Below are 16,421 nucleotides of genomic sequence, written 5' to 3' on the forward strand. Positions count from 1 at the left end.
TGACGAAACGAATGTTCGTGTCATGAGAAAGAAAAATTAATCGGTTAATCTCGTTGAATTTTATTGTTAGTACGTACGAAGTGCGGAGAATCGGTATTCGTTTGTATAATAACTCGTCGTTCGCCAATGCGTTGTTTTTCAAGCCCCATTGCGGGGGACATCGTTAGTATGCCAAAAAAAAAATAGAGAACCAATGACGTCACGGTCTGTCAAAAGATTACAGGCCAGTATGCCAGGAAGCGACAAAAACGCCCCAAAGCAGATTACAATCCCCCGTTAGCACCAACGGTAGCATATTCCACTTGTGCCTGTATACGAAAAGCGTATCGTGCATGTGTTCGTACGCATTCGTGTATGAGTTGACTGCTGTTTGCACGCGCGATCGTAAGTGTGCATGCGTTCGATATATCTGCGTGTATCGAAGTGCGGCGCATTGTCGCGATCCTTTAGAAATATGCACGTATGTGCGCGCAAGTTGCGCGTGTGGCTGCGTGTATCGAACGCGCGAGATAGATACGTTTATCTGTGTGCGTCTCGAATCTCTCTCTCTCTCTCTGTACGAGGATTGTGTGCGCATATGTGTAAGTACGAGAAGCGAGCAAAGTGGACTGTGACGTTGGGGATCATAGGCGTACGTGAGTGGAAAATCTGGTGGGCCCAAGCGTAAAGGTAATCGTCCTGGAATTAAGCAGCCCGTAAGGGATTAAGGCGCATATATAGTCAGACAGTTTTAGTATCGTGCGCTTCTGGTGCAACGCTCCTCGACCATTGAGAGCACTGTGCAAAAAGGCTACGTTCGGTGAGACGAAGAAGGCACTCCATCGCGATTTCATCAGCATTCCCTAGTGGAGCTGCGTTAAGTATTTTGCGATTGACAATTGAAGATACATTCCATAGTCGGAGATGCGAGATATGATATGCATTGGAATGCTTTATATATCTAGATCTCAGTTATTGCATGATTAGCATACGAGACTGCAGAAATTTTTATGAAAATCAATATCAAACGACGAATATCTGACATGACGGCACAAATAGTGGTAAAAAAAAATTGTGAAAAAAATGTCTGAACAAACAACAAAAGAGAAACAACAGCGAGCGAAAGACAGTCGAAGACAATTTTTCACGTGGATAGTTTGGTGTTTGGAGAGCTTTATGTCAATCCCTGGAATAAAAGAGTTCGCGGGAATGGACGTAGGATTTTCGAATTGTTGGAGCGTGGGTATAGAGACAGCGTCATTTACTCCGTCTGTACCTGAAGCCACACTATACTAAACCATGTATCGTTCTTCAATAAAATACTCTCTAGCGTACGGTTCTGAAAAGTTAAAAAAAATCTAAGTTTAGTTGAAAACGGGAAAAACAGCGAGAAAAAATCAATAAAAATATTTGCGACTGCCTAAAATGTATAAATAGAGGTAAAACTTTTGTTTGGATGCATTTAAAAATAATGCCTACTTAAATTGTATTACATAAATAATCGCGGATGATTATCTACTTGAAATTGGACGATTGTGAGTGCATTGTATAAATTAATAGAGTTTTCTCATTAAGACATATTAAAAGCGAATACGAGCGCAAAAAAGTTTTCTTTATTCCCGAGAACAATAGAAATCTCGTTATTTCGCGACGGCTTTAGCGAAGGGAAATAATTGAGTCTTGTTTTTCTCCTGTTGCGGGAACCATTTTGTCGTCTTTTATCGCCCATTTTTTATTACGATGCCCTTCCCTTCTTTACGCGGCATACTTAGTCTTGTACTTTCGTCGGAGATAACACCGCGTCGCCGGAAGGTAATTTCCAAGATAAGATTCTCGAACATTGTTTAACGTCTTATATAATATAAATGACACTTTATCGTAATAGCACAGAACATTTGAAAACGCTGTAGTAAATGTTTTATTGCCAAAATAAATTGCATGCTCTGAGTGCTTCTAATTTATGAATACATCTATTCTTTATATTATTTGCTTGTGACATGATTTTTCAGCGTCTTAGTAACACGAAAGTTTTTTCGCGATATGAAGTCAGAAGCGATAAATACTTCTTTTTTTTTAATTCAAATGTACGAATAAAACTTAACTAGATGTGTTAACAAGCCATTACTCTTTATTATAAAGTTACATATATGTACATACTTGATTAAACACGCAGTTACCATGTGAAGGATTATCCTCCACTGGGAGATTTAAACGAGCGCGTCTTATGTTCCCACGTGGCGAATAACAAGACGGATTGATAACCTGCGATATTGTATCGTAACGTGCCATGGGTATTATAGCGTTCAAGTGGAGCACTTTCATATTTCGTAACGCCTCATGAGCCTCGTCGTCAAGTTTCGAAACGAGATATTCGTAAATAAGCAACATTTATAAAAAAGCTGCACTGATTTAAATACTGCTAGGTTTCTGTGATCAAGTACTCTCCGGGCATATTAACTATTTATACAAGATGTCAGTAATAATGAATAATTATTGATAATTAGATTATAAACAATTTAGTGCACCATTCTGTCTTGAAAAAAACTTTTGTTGCAACTATTACATTTATACATGTATACATATATTGGTAAGGAAAATATTTAATATCGCGAGAGAGTCTGTAGTTGTCCCTGCATTTCCATCCAAATGCTACTCGTCAAGGTTCCATTGTCCGTATCGCACAATTTAACACGAACATGTCTGTTTTTCGGACTTCTCGCGAATGGGGAAGAACACTTCGACTAGTATGAAACAGGCTTTAACGACCGTTACAAATCACTTACGGCGAACTTCGCACACGCGAGAGCTATTGACTTGGATCAACCCTTTCTACCGCCGTGCTCTTCTCTCGCGCGTTAACGTGTCACACGAGCACTACAGCGCCCGGCGACGTGACGCGTTACAAAAGAGACGCGACAGTGGTGCACGTCATCGCTGCTAACATTATGCTTTTGAGCACGCGCGTTCTCATATTTCGGTCGCGAGGCGATATTCAAATAAACCGCATCAAAAAGGTGCGTCGGCATAATGAACCGCTGACGAGGGGAAAATAATTCGGAGCGCGCGCGCGGGAATTTTTTGTTTTATACTACAAAAAATCCTGGGCGCTTTGTATACGAGCGAGATAAGAATTATGGTTTTGGAGCTCGCAGTATATGTAGTACTCGGAATAGTCCTCTGTTCCGATACGGAAAGCCACGTTCGATCGATTGCGATAACAGCCATTTGGACGGAGAATTAACGCATCCGTATATATCAAATGTATGCCGAACGTATATTTCGCCGAAACGCGAAGTACGAATATTGACTTTTGAAGCCAAATTTTTCAAGTATTCAAGTATACACAGCATACACTGTGCATTTAATATTCGGGACGGGTTTGGGACATCCCTAGCTTCAACCAAAATTAATTCATGAGATGCGGAGAAAATGGCGGTGGTACCTATGTAAGTTCAAAGGACTCGTTCTCGTTTCGTGTGATTGCGCAGTCTTGCACCGTCGAGAATTAAAGCGAACACCTCGTCGGGGGGATAGCCGAAACGAGCATCGTGAATTGACATTAATTTTCATGAAAATGCCCGGGCGTTACGGTGTATAATACAGAAAAAAGTGCAAAGTGTTGGTTATACGCGAATGCACTTACAACCGCAAAAATGCAGACAGCGCTTGCAGTGATTTGAATTTTATGTTTGGCCGTTTCGGTCCTCGCTCTGCCGATTGGTCTGTAATTTCCATCTCGATATGCTTAACGAATTGAGAAAGCCAATATAAAACAAAATAAATACCGTTTGTCGGAATTTATGACTGACGCGTTTTATTATCGAATTTTATAATTATTCGACGTTATTCCGCAAATACCGCATAATTATCGCAGTGAGTCGCCGGAGTAAAGCTGCAACAGCGACAACTCCCGAAAGCCGCGAAGTCAAACATCCGCCGACGGAAAAAAAATCAATACCCCGTTACGCACGTGTTATCGATGCCAAGTCAGGCAAGGGATAAAGATCTAGAGGACAACGTCGCGCTAGTCGGCAAAAGGGATGCGAAGCTACCGCCCCTAAACCAGCTAGAGCCGTCAGTCCGCGAGGCGTTTCTGGGATCCGGGATATTGGATTGTCCTGTAACGTACCGGGCCTCCTATCCGCCTTTCCTCGGGCTTGACGTCGAGATTCTGAGCTTTACCTACCTACCTACCTACCTACAACGTGGCCGCGACAAGACGTGACGCGACATACGCCCGCGCGCCCCGTGGCTCTCCCCGTCGCGTCGATCGGCGAAACGATAGTCGGCACTGTCAGATCCGGAATTGCTTTGGGGATAGCGTTCGAGGTGCCGACGTCCATCTCGCGCTCACTCCTTCTCGCGATTTTTCCAAATGTTCCGCCTACATGAAAAATTGATTCGCGCGGAAAGAATCTGCAGGATATATATATCGTTCGTTCTACGTGAAGAGAGATTTTCTTATCGAATGATACATGAGCTGTGCGAGAATTGTGCGAACAACCACGTTCGTAATTAAATTAGTTGTACCTGAATGCATTATTGATTTATGCATATTTTTCGCGAAATTTTCCGAAGGCTTAACGTAGCCAGCTACTATTAGAATTTAAAAAATTATTTTTTAATGTGATGGAAAAAATATACGAGTATAAAGTGTTGCATGATGTCACATAACAAAATATACATACATATATATTTTCATCTCGTTATAAATTTGTTAAATAAATTATAGGAATGTTCTGTACCACGTTATTACCAACCACCTCCAGTCTAAAAAAAATATATATATCATCGCGACATCGCGTACGCTCGTTTATAAACTTGGTGGTTGACGGTAATCCTGATCGACGAAAAAAATGCGTCGGTGCCTCGATGCACTCGATGTAACGAATTAAATGGCAGTACGAATGTGCCGATGCAGATTGGAAAATTCGGAACGCTTGCCGCACGTTTTTCAACCAATGTGAAATACCATCAGCATACATGGTGTACGCGTGAGAGATAGCCGATAAAAAAAACATTGGCTAAATCGAATTTCCGTATCTACCGAAAATGATTCGCGTGCACGATGTTGCTTTCACATAATCGCGCGTACTTCTATGTGTCAACTTCTTTCTCCCGTGGCTATAATTTATTTACCCGTTCTGCGTAAATATGCGCGAACTATATGCGATCTAGGTGAGAAAATTGCATAGAACTTTCAAAACACCTGAGCGCCTCGCGGAAAGTGTATGGAAAGTGCACGATAACGTCATCGATAATATACGCAAAAAAATGCATATAGATAATGCATCTTATTCGACATTTAGAAAAGCGAATCCAGTTTCACCGTATAATCACCGTTGAAAATGATTTGCTTTTATCAGATATAAATTATACAATAATTATTACAAACAATATCTTTCTCTCAATTATCGGATAATATGCGAATAATTTGGTTGCACCGTTTACCTGATAATTTGCAGATGAGAGTAATTAGATCGGCACGTTTGTGCTTCTCATCAGCCGTTTTCCAGCGTGTTCGCGAATTCACGCTGGCGTATATCGATATCATTCGTCAATTGCACAGCTCGCGTCATAAATTAGATGGCATCCTTAATTAAATTCCGCTTATTTGTTGAAGGTGCATTACACTATTCGCATCCGGGCGATATGGCATAAATATGATTTTGTAAAAATTCATGAGAATAACCTCGTTTATTTTTACAAAATGGAATTGATTCTTATTTATATGAAAAGTGCAGTTTTTCACTTAAACGATACAAGCAAACATTTTTTTACTTTATCCTTCTTTTAATGATAACGTAGTGCAGGTATGCATCATGCGAGTACGCGTTTGAGTACTCTGGTACTCGTGTTTGGTTATTGTTGTCGTTTAGGTGTGGAATATTGATAAGACAGAGAATAAACAAAAAGTGATACGATCTAAAAACAACTCTCTTTTTCTCTATTTACATAACCCGTAAAAATGTTTTTTTATGGTATTTCAGTCAAGAAGTATATTTTTTCACTCTGTCGTCTGTTTCAATTACAAAATATGTATAGATATCTATACCGTTTGTAAACGCGCGACACTTGGTACCAGCCAATCAAGAGTAAGGGTGCTATTACGACAAATGTAATAGCACCCTAATTGGTCTAATTGGAAGTGAATGTCGAAAGTATGTACCTACTCATAATTCTTTTACAATGCAATCGACCGAAATAATGTGCAGCATAAAGACATATCTCTTAATTCTCTTTCTCATCGAGAACACTCAAAGGTATAATAGTAACGCTGACTGATCTTATTCGCGCATGACTTCTTAAATGAAATTATATCTTAATAAATCAGAATACGTAACTTGATCTACACGGAAACCAAGAGAAGGAACTTCGGACGCATTAGTCGTGCTAGCTTTCGGCGAGCTTACAAAGAATGAATATACATGAGTACAAAGGGTTCTTTTAATATGTCTCGCCTCAGTAATTTTTTCCATGAGAGAAACTCGTAATGGGTAATATTTTTATAGCGGCAGTTTCATATGGTACGATGTCCAGTATAATTCTCAACAAAGAGCCTTTTTCATAAAAGAAGCTGCCGCTTGTCTTGCATCTGCGAGCAAAGCATTGAGGTCAAGAATTCATTTTTGTCGTGAAGATAAAATTGAGACAATTAATGGATATTTAAATATATAATTATCCAATATATGTAATTCAACCCTATATAAATGATAAACATTTCTCTGACAATCGTAGCTGATAATGAATAATAATGAAACGAAAAATACCTTTATTTAATTGCAGCCTTAATTACAGCTTTAATTACAAACCATATGTTAATTAATAAAAGAATGGCATTCTTTAAAAAAGCGAGAAAAAAAAAATTTTTGCTTATAACAAACTGTTTTCAATTATGTTAAATTTTTAAGTTAATTACACTATGCGAAGTCTATCGCGTATTTTTCAAGCCTTACGACTTTTACGAGAATAACTCAGATTTAATTAATAGAAATCATATTGATGAAAAAGTAAAGTTTGCTTACATTAATATACGCGATACAGTATTCTTATCATATCGATGGAGTTTAGATATATTAATTACATTATATTGTTCTCATATTATGTTACGATATAATATCACAATATATAGAATTATATGTAATATTAAACAATTAATGAATTACGAGATGTTTACGAAGTCGGATAGATATACTGTAAAATTGTGAGAGCGTAATTTTTACGCTGAGTCATTCATACAACTTGATTTGTCGCCAGCGAGAATTTAAATCCCTCAAATCCAAACTTGTTCTACTAGCAGCTCAATACTTTCCTCTTGGAACACGTTTCGATTTATCCCAGGAGAGCGGAAAGCCAGCAAACTTTGGGAGAAGAAGAAAGGTGGCTGCCGCCACGTGATTCGACAAGGGGTTGAATAAAGGCGAGTTAGTTCCAGGAAAGCCGGAGGAGAATCTATCCATGTATCCGTATTATCCCTTAGCTGCCGACACTTCGACCAACTTTCAAGTATCGATCCGCACCACATAGTTTACTTACAGTGTCCGTATTCCGTCGTCCCTGTTCTCGCAAAAACCTTAAGAATCCCTCCCGGAACTAATTTAATTTCCACGCTAAGCAGCGATTGTGTCAAAGTCAATAATGAATTTATCGTAAATAAATTATTAATCACCAGCAAAAGTTGACGCGAATGGCGTCATTATGATAACAAATGTATAAGAAATTCGGATCTTTTTAGAAATGTAAAGATGCGTAAGTGTGATAATAACTCATAAACCTATAGTAAATATATATTGGGATACACGTTGGGAAATCGTGAAACAATTGACCGCAATATAAACTAGGCATTAAAGTGGTATGCGTTATATCAGTTAACATTGATATTGTATTGAGTTACCACCCCTTGATCCGCGGCGCTATCATATTCCCAGGGGATGTCCAAAAATAAAATCCAGAGGATCATCCCGGCAAGGACATCGTGCGTGAACAGGGGCGGTCGCGCCAGTGCAGTGCCGAGCTTTCCTAGATTTACGACTGGATATTATGCAGATGGTACTTGCATTAAATGCACCGACAGCGCAGCACGCCACGGACAGAAAAAAAGATGCTGAAAGCGCGGTGAGGGTGAACGGCTCACCCTACGCGCGACCGCCAGGCAAATTGTTTTCGTGTACCTGTTCTTTCGCGTGAAACACCCGGCGAGGGTAGGGACCTGTGGGGGCGTTAGATATCGAACGGGCGGGAATCTATGCAAAAAGCGACATAGCATGCAAATTTGTAAATATGGAGATTCCGAAGCGATCCGCGATGCAAATTTCCCGCGCGTCGAATTATGCGCGGAACGAACATGGCTACACAAAATTATAAATTACCCTGATTCGTATGCATATTTAATTGATTTAAAACTGAATTTCAAACGGCGAATAATAATTAAATAATTGAATAACAATAAAAATGATTCGGCTAATCATGCCTGCCCGAATATTAAAGATACATCGCTTATCGCAGGCGTGATTAAACTCGATCCATATAGCGAACGAGTGCGAATTTACGCGAGCTATAAATTATCTCTCATGATCATCGTTAATTTTTTATAGAGAGGCTGCGCAGCATCGCAATTAGTTCACTGTGCTAACGTAAAATTTATCATTATGGCTGTATTATTAGCTCAAACCGTACACACTATGAATTAAAACGGACTCGAGACTATTGATAACTCGATGTACATATTTGTTCACGAAAACTCCATTGTTTCTCACTAATTACTTCAATCTGGCGTTCTCAGTCATAGCAATATGTATTGAGTATATATCGCGCAAACATAAATGCATATATATTGGGCTGATTTAGCTACGATGGAGAGTGACAGAAACAGCGACGATCGAATGCAAGAGAGAGAAAAGGCGACACTTCGATACGACACAGTCGGCCACTCAGAAAAAGTGCGTTTGATTTGCGAGCGTATACGCCCGGCGCACAATCGCGATAGTTTTGTGCGTCCACTGTAAACGAAGGGCACTTTTACGAAGCGCACTTATGACCGCGTACTCGAGTAATCCAACGCGGTATCAAATACACGGCAACCACCGGCGCAAGGCGATTTCCACATTTTCTGCGCGAGCGCTTCTCCTATCGCCGTGATTTCGCGTTCTGCTGTTTTATTACGGCCGCACATTTGTACACAGATGTTACGTACGCTCATGTACAAACTGGAACTCTTATGCGGAGTGTTATCTCGTTTCTGATATTAGAATATTTCAATCCAGAATATGTACGTTCATTCAAAGATAGAAAAAAATAGATATCTCTCATGAAAGTATCTATTTGCTTCCTCTGAGAGGAATCATTTCATGATATAACAGTGAAAAACATTGCAGGACAATAAAAAAGACATAAAAACTGATTTAGTTGAAACAATTATATTGCTGCATGCAAAATCTGTGAAGCGTTGCATTTATAATGCATTTGATATATATCAAATCATATGGACCGCTATAAATTTTCGCGGGTTGACTACGCTAGGAAAGCGAATTGCAGCAACTTTTCATATAGACGTGCCAATAAAATATGCGTAATATACGAGCAACACTAAATAACTTCCTTCGATAATTCCCGAATGACGACCGTTAGAGAAGGGATTCGAGGGTTAGAACGATTTGAATCGACGATTACCCACGTTGGGATGTTCGGGGAGGATATTTATGGGCTTAGAAATCGCAGTAGGCCGACAAACGATCGTTACTACCTCTCAGAGTGTATTTACTGCCATTGTGGTTCACAAATTGCTAGTTGATGTAAAACGATCATTTGAAGTAGATTGCGATTATCAAGGATTACTTGACATTAGTTTAAACATATAAATCTAAATTCTTTTGCATATTAGTATGCATGGATATAATTTATGCAAATTAATTATATTATTGTTGCCTGTCTTAATTATCGGGAACAGTGTTTATCTAAAGATAGGATATAATTGTGTCCAATAAAGTATTTGAAAAAATCAGTCACATTTGAATTCAAAATGCTGCATCTAATAAAAAGTCATGCCCAATGACTGAAACAAATAAAACGAATATTTTCTTGGTCTATTCGCGTTTAAAGAATGTTTGTATTCTCTCTTCACAAACCGGCTAGCGGCGCGGAAGGTCATGAGAGGTGCCAATGCACCGACGTTACCTTCGCAAGCGCCGTATTCTCGAGTGACGGTTGATCCTTGCCATTCCTTAGAACGATCCGTCGTCGACCGACATCAGTTCTCCCAGAAGATAATCGAACGAGAATGTTACTTTCCTCGTGTGTGCGTACGGTAATGTTATCGACTCTTCACGCCGCGCGCCGCGCCGCTCTCTCATCCCCCATCCTCCCTATGGTCTCGCCGGGCTCTTACTATGTCCGAGGAGTTTCTAACCGATTGTGTACACAGTCCCGATAACGAGGAGCTCGCGCATATACAGCGCTGAACACAAAGCAAATATTGAGCCTTTATCGACCTGACCTAACGTGATCTGCTGAAGAAAATCGTTATATCCAAGATAAAGCTCAAGACGCGGGAGAGAGATGTACGCGAACTACTATAACAAGCGCTTATCGATCGTGTATATTGCGTCCTTGTTCGACGACTAATGTAGTGGATACTACTCTCATCTACGCATGTGTATGTGCGCGTACGTACGTACGTGTCGTAAACTGTACTGCACAATCTTGAATTATCCACAGATGCTTCAAAATTCTCTCGGGTATATATAATAACATTTTTATTTCGTGGAAGGGTTCTAGATTTTTGATATGTCGAGAAATACAAATATATAATATACTAGTTCTGTCGCGTGTTTTCCATCAGCTAGCTCTGTAGAGAGAAGTATTGATTTTACTGCACTAAAGCAGTATCAAACGTATAGCGCTCGCTACTAATTAGCGATACGCTCGGCTATAATTGCCAATTATACATTTCGTTACACAGAAACACACACACACACATAGTATTAGAAGGAAAAAATTGCAATATTTATTACTTAGCTTGTTTTAAATATACATATTTTACACCTACAACGACTGAACATATTTCTAAAAAAAGTTCTAAGTCTGAAAATTTTGTGTTGCATTAATAATTGTTAATGCCACACAGCACATACACAATTTTCATGATTTGTTGATTACGTACTTTATACAGAAGTAGTTTTTACTCAGCGTATTTTCAAATATAAAAGGTTAATAATATCGACACCTAGCTCAGCTGCGGATAATTCTTGATGAAGACTAATGAATTATAGGAAAGAAGCGCGAAGTGAAACGGTACTAAAGGAAGATAAAGAAGAAAAGGGTTGACGTAAGCTTTAGGTGTCGAAAAGAGATAATGATGAAGGCGCTGATGGGACTCGATGAGAAGAATATTATTGTAACGGTTTTAATTACTATTTCTAATGAAAGACGGGGCTATTAAATTTCTGTCAAGTTTGAGTTTTTAAATGATAAAGATTAGCTAAATATATACATTATTTTCTGATAAACGACATTGTGCGATACAAGAATGCTATTTATAACGTAATGGAATTTCATAGTTATGTCTTTTTTTCAAACAACAAATCGTTAAATTATGTTTTGCAAAATAAATCGTTACCAGCGTCCCGTCATTTATGTATGAGACGGCAAAAATGTTCACACGTGGTGACATTAGTAATCCATTGTTCGCATATACCACCGACGTCATAAATTTTACGTAAGGTCACAAATGAAAATATGAAACATTAATAAAGCGGACCGCAGAGAGATCAAATATGTAAATCTCTCATCCATGCTGGTTTTCAAGGTAGCGAATATAGTATAGCTGAAACAAGAGCCGGAGGAGGGCCGCGCATTATTTCTGTTCCAAAAGAACGACGGAGCATAGCATGAAACTCAAGTTTCGTCTTTGCTGTGTTATGAAAAAAATGCGAGAAAAAAATAAAATTTCGTTAGAAAGAACATAATTAAAAACTATAGTTTTGCGCGGGAAAACCCATAACATCCCGTTCTCCTTCTGACGACTTTTTAAGCAGTTTTGCGCGTAGCACGCGCCCGACTAGAGTGCAATGTTCTTTACCAGTTATAAACGTTAATGAAGTACATTGTGCAGCAGCATGTAGGGAGATTTTCCTCCACAAAGCAATTAACTCTCCTAGTTCTAATGTCTTTTTCACAAAAGATGATTTTTCGTCACTTATTCTAGTTAACCTGTCGACATATGTTAAATATGTGTCATTAAAATGATTACCACGTGTTCAACTTTTCAGTTGCATTTATCTTTATACTTATACCTATCTATAATAGATTTTTTTAAGATTGAAGAATGTTTTCGTTACTTTAAATATGCTTTATATATCTAACAATAAGATTTAATATATGATAAATTTTACAAATTTTTGCATTAGATATATCACTGCTTTATACGCACACAGTGGTTTATAAGCAAAAAATTGACATATTTTAAATTGAAACTTTTTCTCATTCAACCACGTTGTGCTTTAAGAATTAAGAATTTATATTAGATTTGCGCAATTCCTCGAGAATTGTTATATAAAATATGTAAAAAGTATCTTTATTTTATTCACATTTGATGTTAAACAATTTAAAATGAGGATGAGGGGAAGTTTATGCGGAGATAAAGAAGGATAGTTCATACTCCGGGAAGGCGACAAAAGCGGAGAATATCTCCTCTAGGAGCAAAGATGAAAGGCTGAAGGAGAGAAGTATTAGGCAGAGACTTATTGCTTCAGTAATTACTACTAATAGCCGCCCCCTGAGTAGCGAGGGCGAAAGGAGGTGGTTCTATACTATCCCATATTGTCCGGGAGTGCCTGAGAGAATTCCATGTTGGTAAACATCCGGACCATAAATTTTTCCAGGATTCCGTGGAATTTTCGTGCACTTTACGGGGATCCTCGCCGACGTTCCACGTCGCTTCATACTGCAAGGCGTTAAGGATACGGGGAAATGTTATCGTGAAGGGATGATGGGCCAGCGGAGAAATAAGCTCCTTATGAAAAAGGGAAGGGACAGATAACAATGATATTCAGGATTTTAAAGAGACACACGACCGAATTCAATATATCGATGTTTACTGCTCTCGTATCGAACGGCATTTATTATTCGCGTCATATTTACTCACAACTAATTACACAGTCGCGTATCTTTGCACGTGAAAATGAAAAAAATAAATTAATGAAATTATACGTGTTGCCATTTTCTTGGCATGACAAATATTTCTGTAAAAGTTGATAATTTATTTCCGTGCATCTATTCTTAAGGCACTGTTCTCTCCCGCTATGAGAATCACTATGATAACGATAACTCCCGGAGGTAGCGTACTATATATGCACGCCATATTGAATGGTTGGTGCGTGATTTATGATCCGTCTCTATCGCGCCCTTATTCCCTTACCTCGTTGTCCCTGTGCAACCAGTCGGCTTATGCTTCTATGACATGGATATAACTTGCTTCTTCCTTGCAGTGATTTCTCGAAGCTATTGATGTAGCATTATCATACACATCGTCAAACGGAATTAGATTCGTTTAAAAGTATTTCATATTTTTATATTTACACGTGTTTTATGTATTTATCTCTCTTTTATACTATGTTTTACTTAAATATCTTCTTTATGCAATAATTCCAAAATATTTCAAAAATAAAACGTATCACATATATCTGTCGTTTTTAAGGCTACCTCAAACATATTATAAAAAAGGAAGAAAAGGAAGTAGAGGTATACGTTGCGCATAGTAAAGAGCTACTCGCTTAAATTTCATATTGCGGCCTGTTTTACCTTCGACAAAATCTGTGCGATAACGTTGAGCGGTGCTAGCAAACTCGTTGGACGGAATTGCGGGACGTAGCTAGACATCGAATAGCTCCCGTGTGATTTACAGTCTAGCCCTATCAACGTCCTGGCCTTTCGTCATGCTACCCTTCACATACCCTAAGCCGGAAGACGAGCGTTTCTATGAAATAGAAACATCTTGCTGGGTTTCGCGTGGCATAAGCCAACGCTCGAGATATATTTTATGGGGTAACATTTCCCTGACGGTGCCGCCGTGTAGAAACACCCGCGGAGGAGTATCCCATACATCAGGGTTGCACCCTGTCTCTTAACGCAGCGACTCTCAATGGGAGCGGCAGCGTCTCTGAATAAGAAATACATGTAATCCGCGAAGAAGATAATACGGTACGATCGATTATCTTAAATTATTTATAGACACCTTTCACGATGCGTTCTTGCGTTTTATTAAAAATAAAATATTAATATAAAAGAGAAGATTACCTAACATTTAGAATTCTTCCGTAATATCAACTTAAATATGTATTTCGTTGACTTTAATACGATTCACATAAAAAAAGATATATAAACCTTCATCTGCGTTCCGTAAAACTTGGAAATCTTCCTGCTAGTAGTAAAAAAAAGGGCTCCGAAAGATAAAACTTGAGAGCCATTGCTCCCTTTCTCTTTCTCTCTAACCTAATGCTTCCATCTTTTGTCGTTTTTCTTCTTTCTTTCGTTTAGTTACTTTTTTATTCTTGTTTTATTTCATTTACCCTAAACGTACCTTTCGTATCCTGACCTACTTTACTCTAGCGGGCTCTTACCAAGTCTGTCGTCTTCGCGATTACTGTCACGCACGTCCTACATGTCTGAAAACTACTTCCTGTAGTTTCCCCTTATGAAAATGACTTCATTTTGTCACCAGGGACATTCGATTAAAATCATTATGCCTCATTTTCCTTAACGAGTTTGTGAATTATTTTATTGATATTTTAATAATTTTTTTTTTAATTATATATCTTAATAATATTTTGATTTATTTCATTCATGTAAGCATCGAAGCTGCTTATTTATTGCTGTGATGTCTGTAAAACTCTCGATTATCTATTTAAAATAAATTCTATTATTTACACGATATTAACATTACTTAAATAATTATTTGTTAATCTTTCGACTTAATTTTTTGCATAAAATGTCCACTGGTTTATTGTTTACGTCCAAGCGACGTAATCTGTTGTCTTGTACGCGCCGCCTAATCATGTTCCTGATGAGCCGCGGGCAAGTTGCGAATCAGAACGTAATACCTGTGCTTTTGGCACCCAAATTCGGAGAGCGCGGCTAAATAACATCTTCGACGCAAGCAGCTCCGGGTAGACGATACTGCGGCTGCTCTAGATCGTAATATCGCTTTAATTATGTGCGCCGTATTTGCGCCGGGTCGCGTTATTAATTTCGGGTCCTCACGCCGAGAGACTTACCGTTACGACCTCGGGGGTTATGTCGGATTCTGCGAACCCTCCAGCAGGAACGTCGCCGAGAACGGAGACGTGCCGTCAGTGGGTGGGTGTGCAACCCTCCCCGGGATACATGTCTGCACGTACGATGCATCCGCCCAGCGCAGCACACGGCTCATCTTCGAAATGTTATTGCGCGGAGCGTATACCCCCATCTCTCTCGTCCTGCCGTATGTAAATTATTTCGGGCGCTAAATTAAACAGGTGAAACGGTGTTGCGCGATAAGTTGGCGCGAACAGAATTGCCCCCCCCCCCCCCACGAAATATCTCCGTTTTAGGATGTTTACGACAGCCAGGATGTTTGGATTCGCGACGTTGATGTAGACGAGGACGAGAGCGCCGCTTCAATTGCAAGCTTGGAATTATTATGCTTTTTGCGCGCGATAAGAACAACAATATCCGAGATATTCAATTTAAGTTGTCATCGCCGACGAAAGTTTTGACATGGCCGAAGTACTACGTGACGGAAAGTAATAAGTTTCAATGATACTCGTTACACGGATAAACGTTCGTATTTCCCGTAATAATTTGAGATCGTACATGTACGTGCAAAAATGTTAAAAATTGAGATATATGAATGTACGGTTATTTGAGCGTTAATTGATTCATCATTTATGAATGCTATTATAATTGTGCCTGTATCTGCTTGTCATGTTCGTGCCATCGGAGCGCTATTTTCAATCGTCATTTCTGTCGCCGTCACCGTTTCTTGGAACAGGTACATACCGCGCTTTACAGCCATCGACCGGAGCTAGATCGCACTCTATTATTTTTCACCGATGTAATTTTTCCTCGTTTTCCAGACAGTTTGGTCGGGCGTCTCGCGGAAAATATCCCCGCGGATTGCGGTCGTCGTGCAAAATAAATAATCCCTACTGTCGTTTCCGTTTCTCGTTTCGTTCCGCTTCGCGTGTCACGTGTCTGTTCCATTTTTATTACAACGAAGCCACCTCGTTACATCGACTCGCGTACCTATCTTCTTTTTTTTTTTTTTTTTTTAATTGTGCGCACCTCTATTCCATGGCATTTTTGAATGCATAATGCGGTGTGCAGAGATTTCATATAGACTGTAAAAATAATAATATATGTTTGCAATATTTCGAAACCTTGATGGGGACAATAGAAAAGGAAATCAG

At 39.1% G+C, this 16,421-nt stretch overlaps 1 protein-coding gene across 6 annotated transcripts in view; it reads left to right on the forward strand.

Moving 5' to 3' along the window:
- The window catches only part of LOC139811246 (TWiK family of potassium channels protein 7), a 204,211-nt gene that overhangs the window by 169,467 nt on the left and 18,323 nt on the right, over positions 1-16,421 (forward strand). The window lies entirely within an intron of this gene.

This window comes from Temnothorax longispinosus, chromosome 4, assembly GCF_030848805.1.
Source record: "Temnothorax longispinosus isolate EJ_2023e chromosome 4, Tlon_JGU_v1, whole genome shotgun sequence".
NCBI lineage: Eukaryota > Metazoa > Arthropoda > Insecta > Hymenoptera > Formicidae > Temnothorax > Temnothorax longispinosus.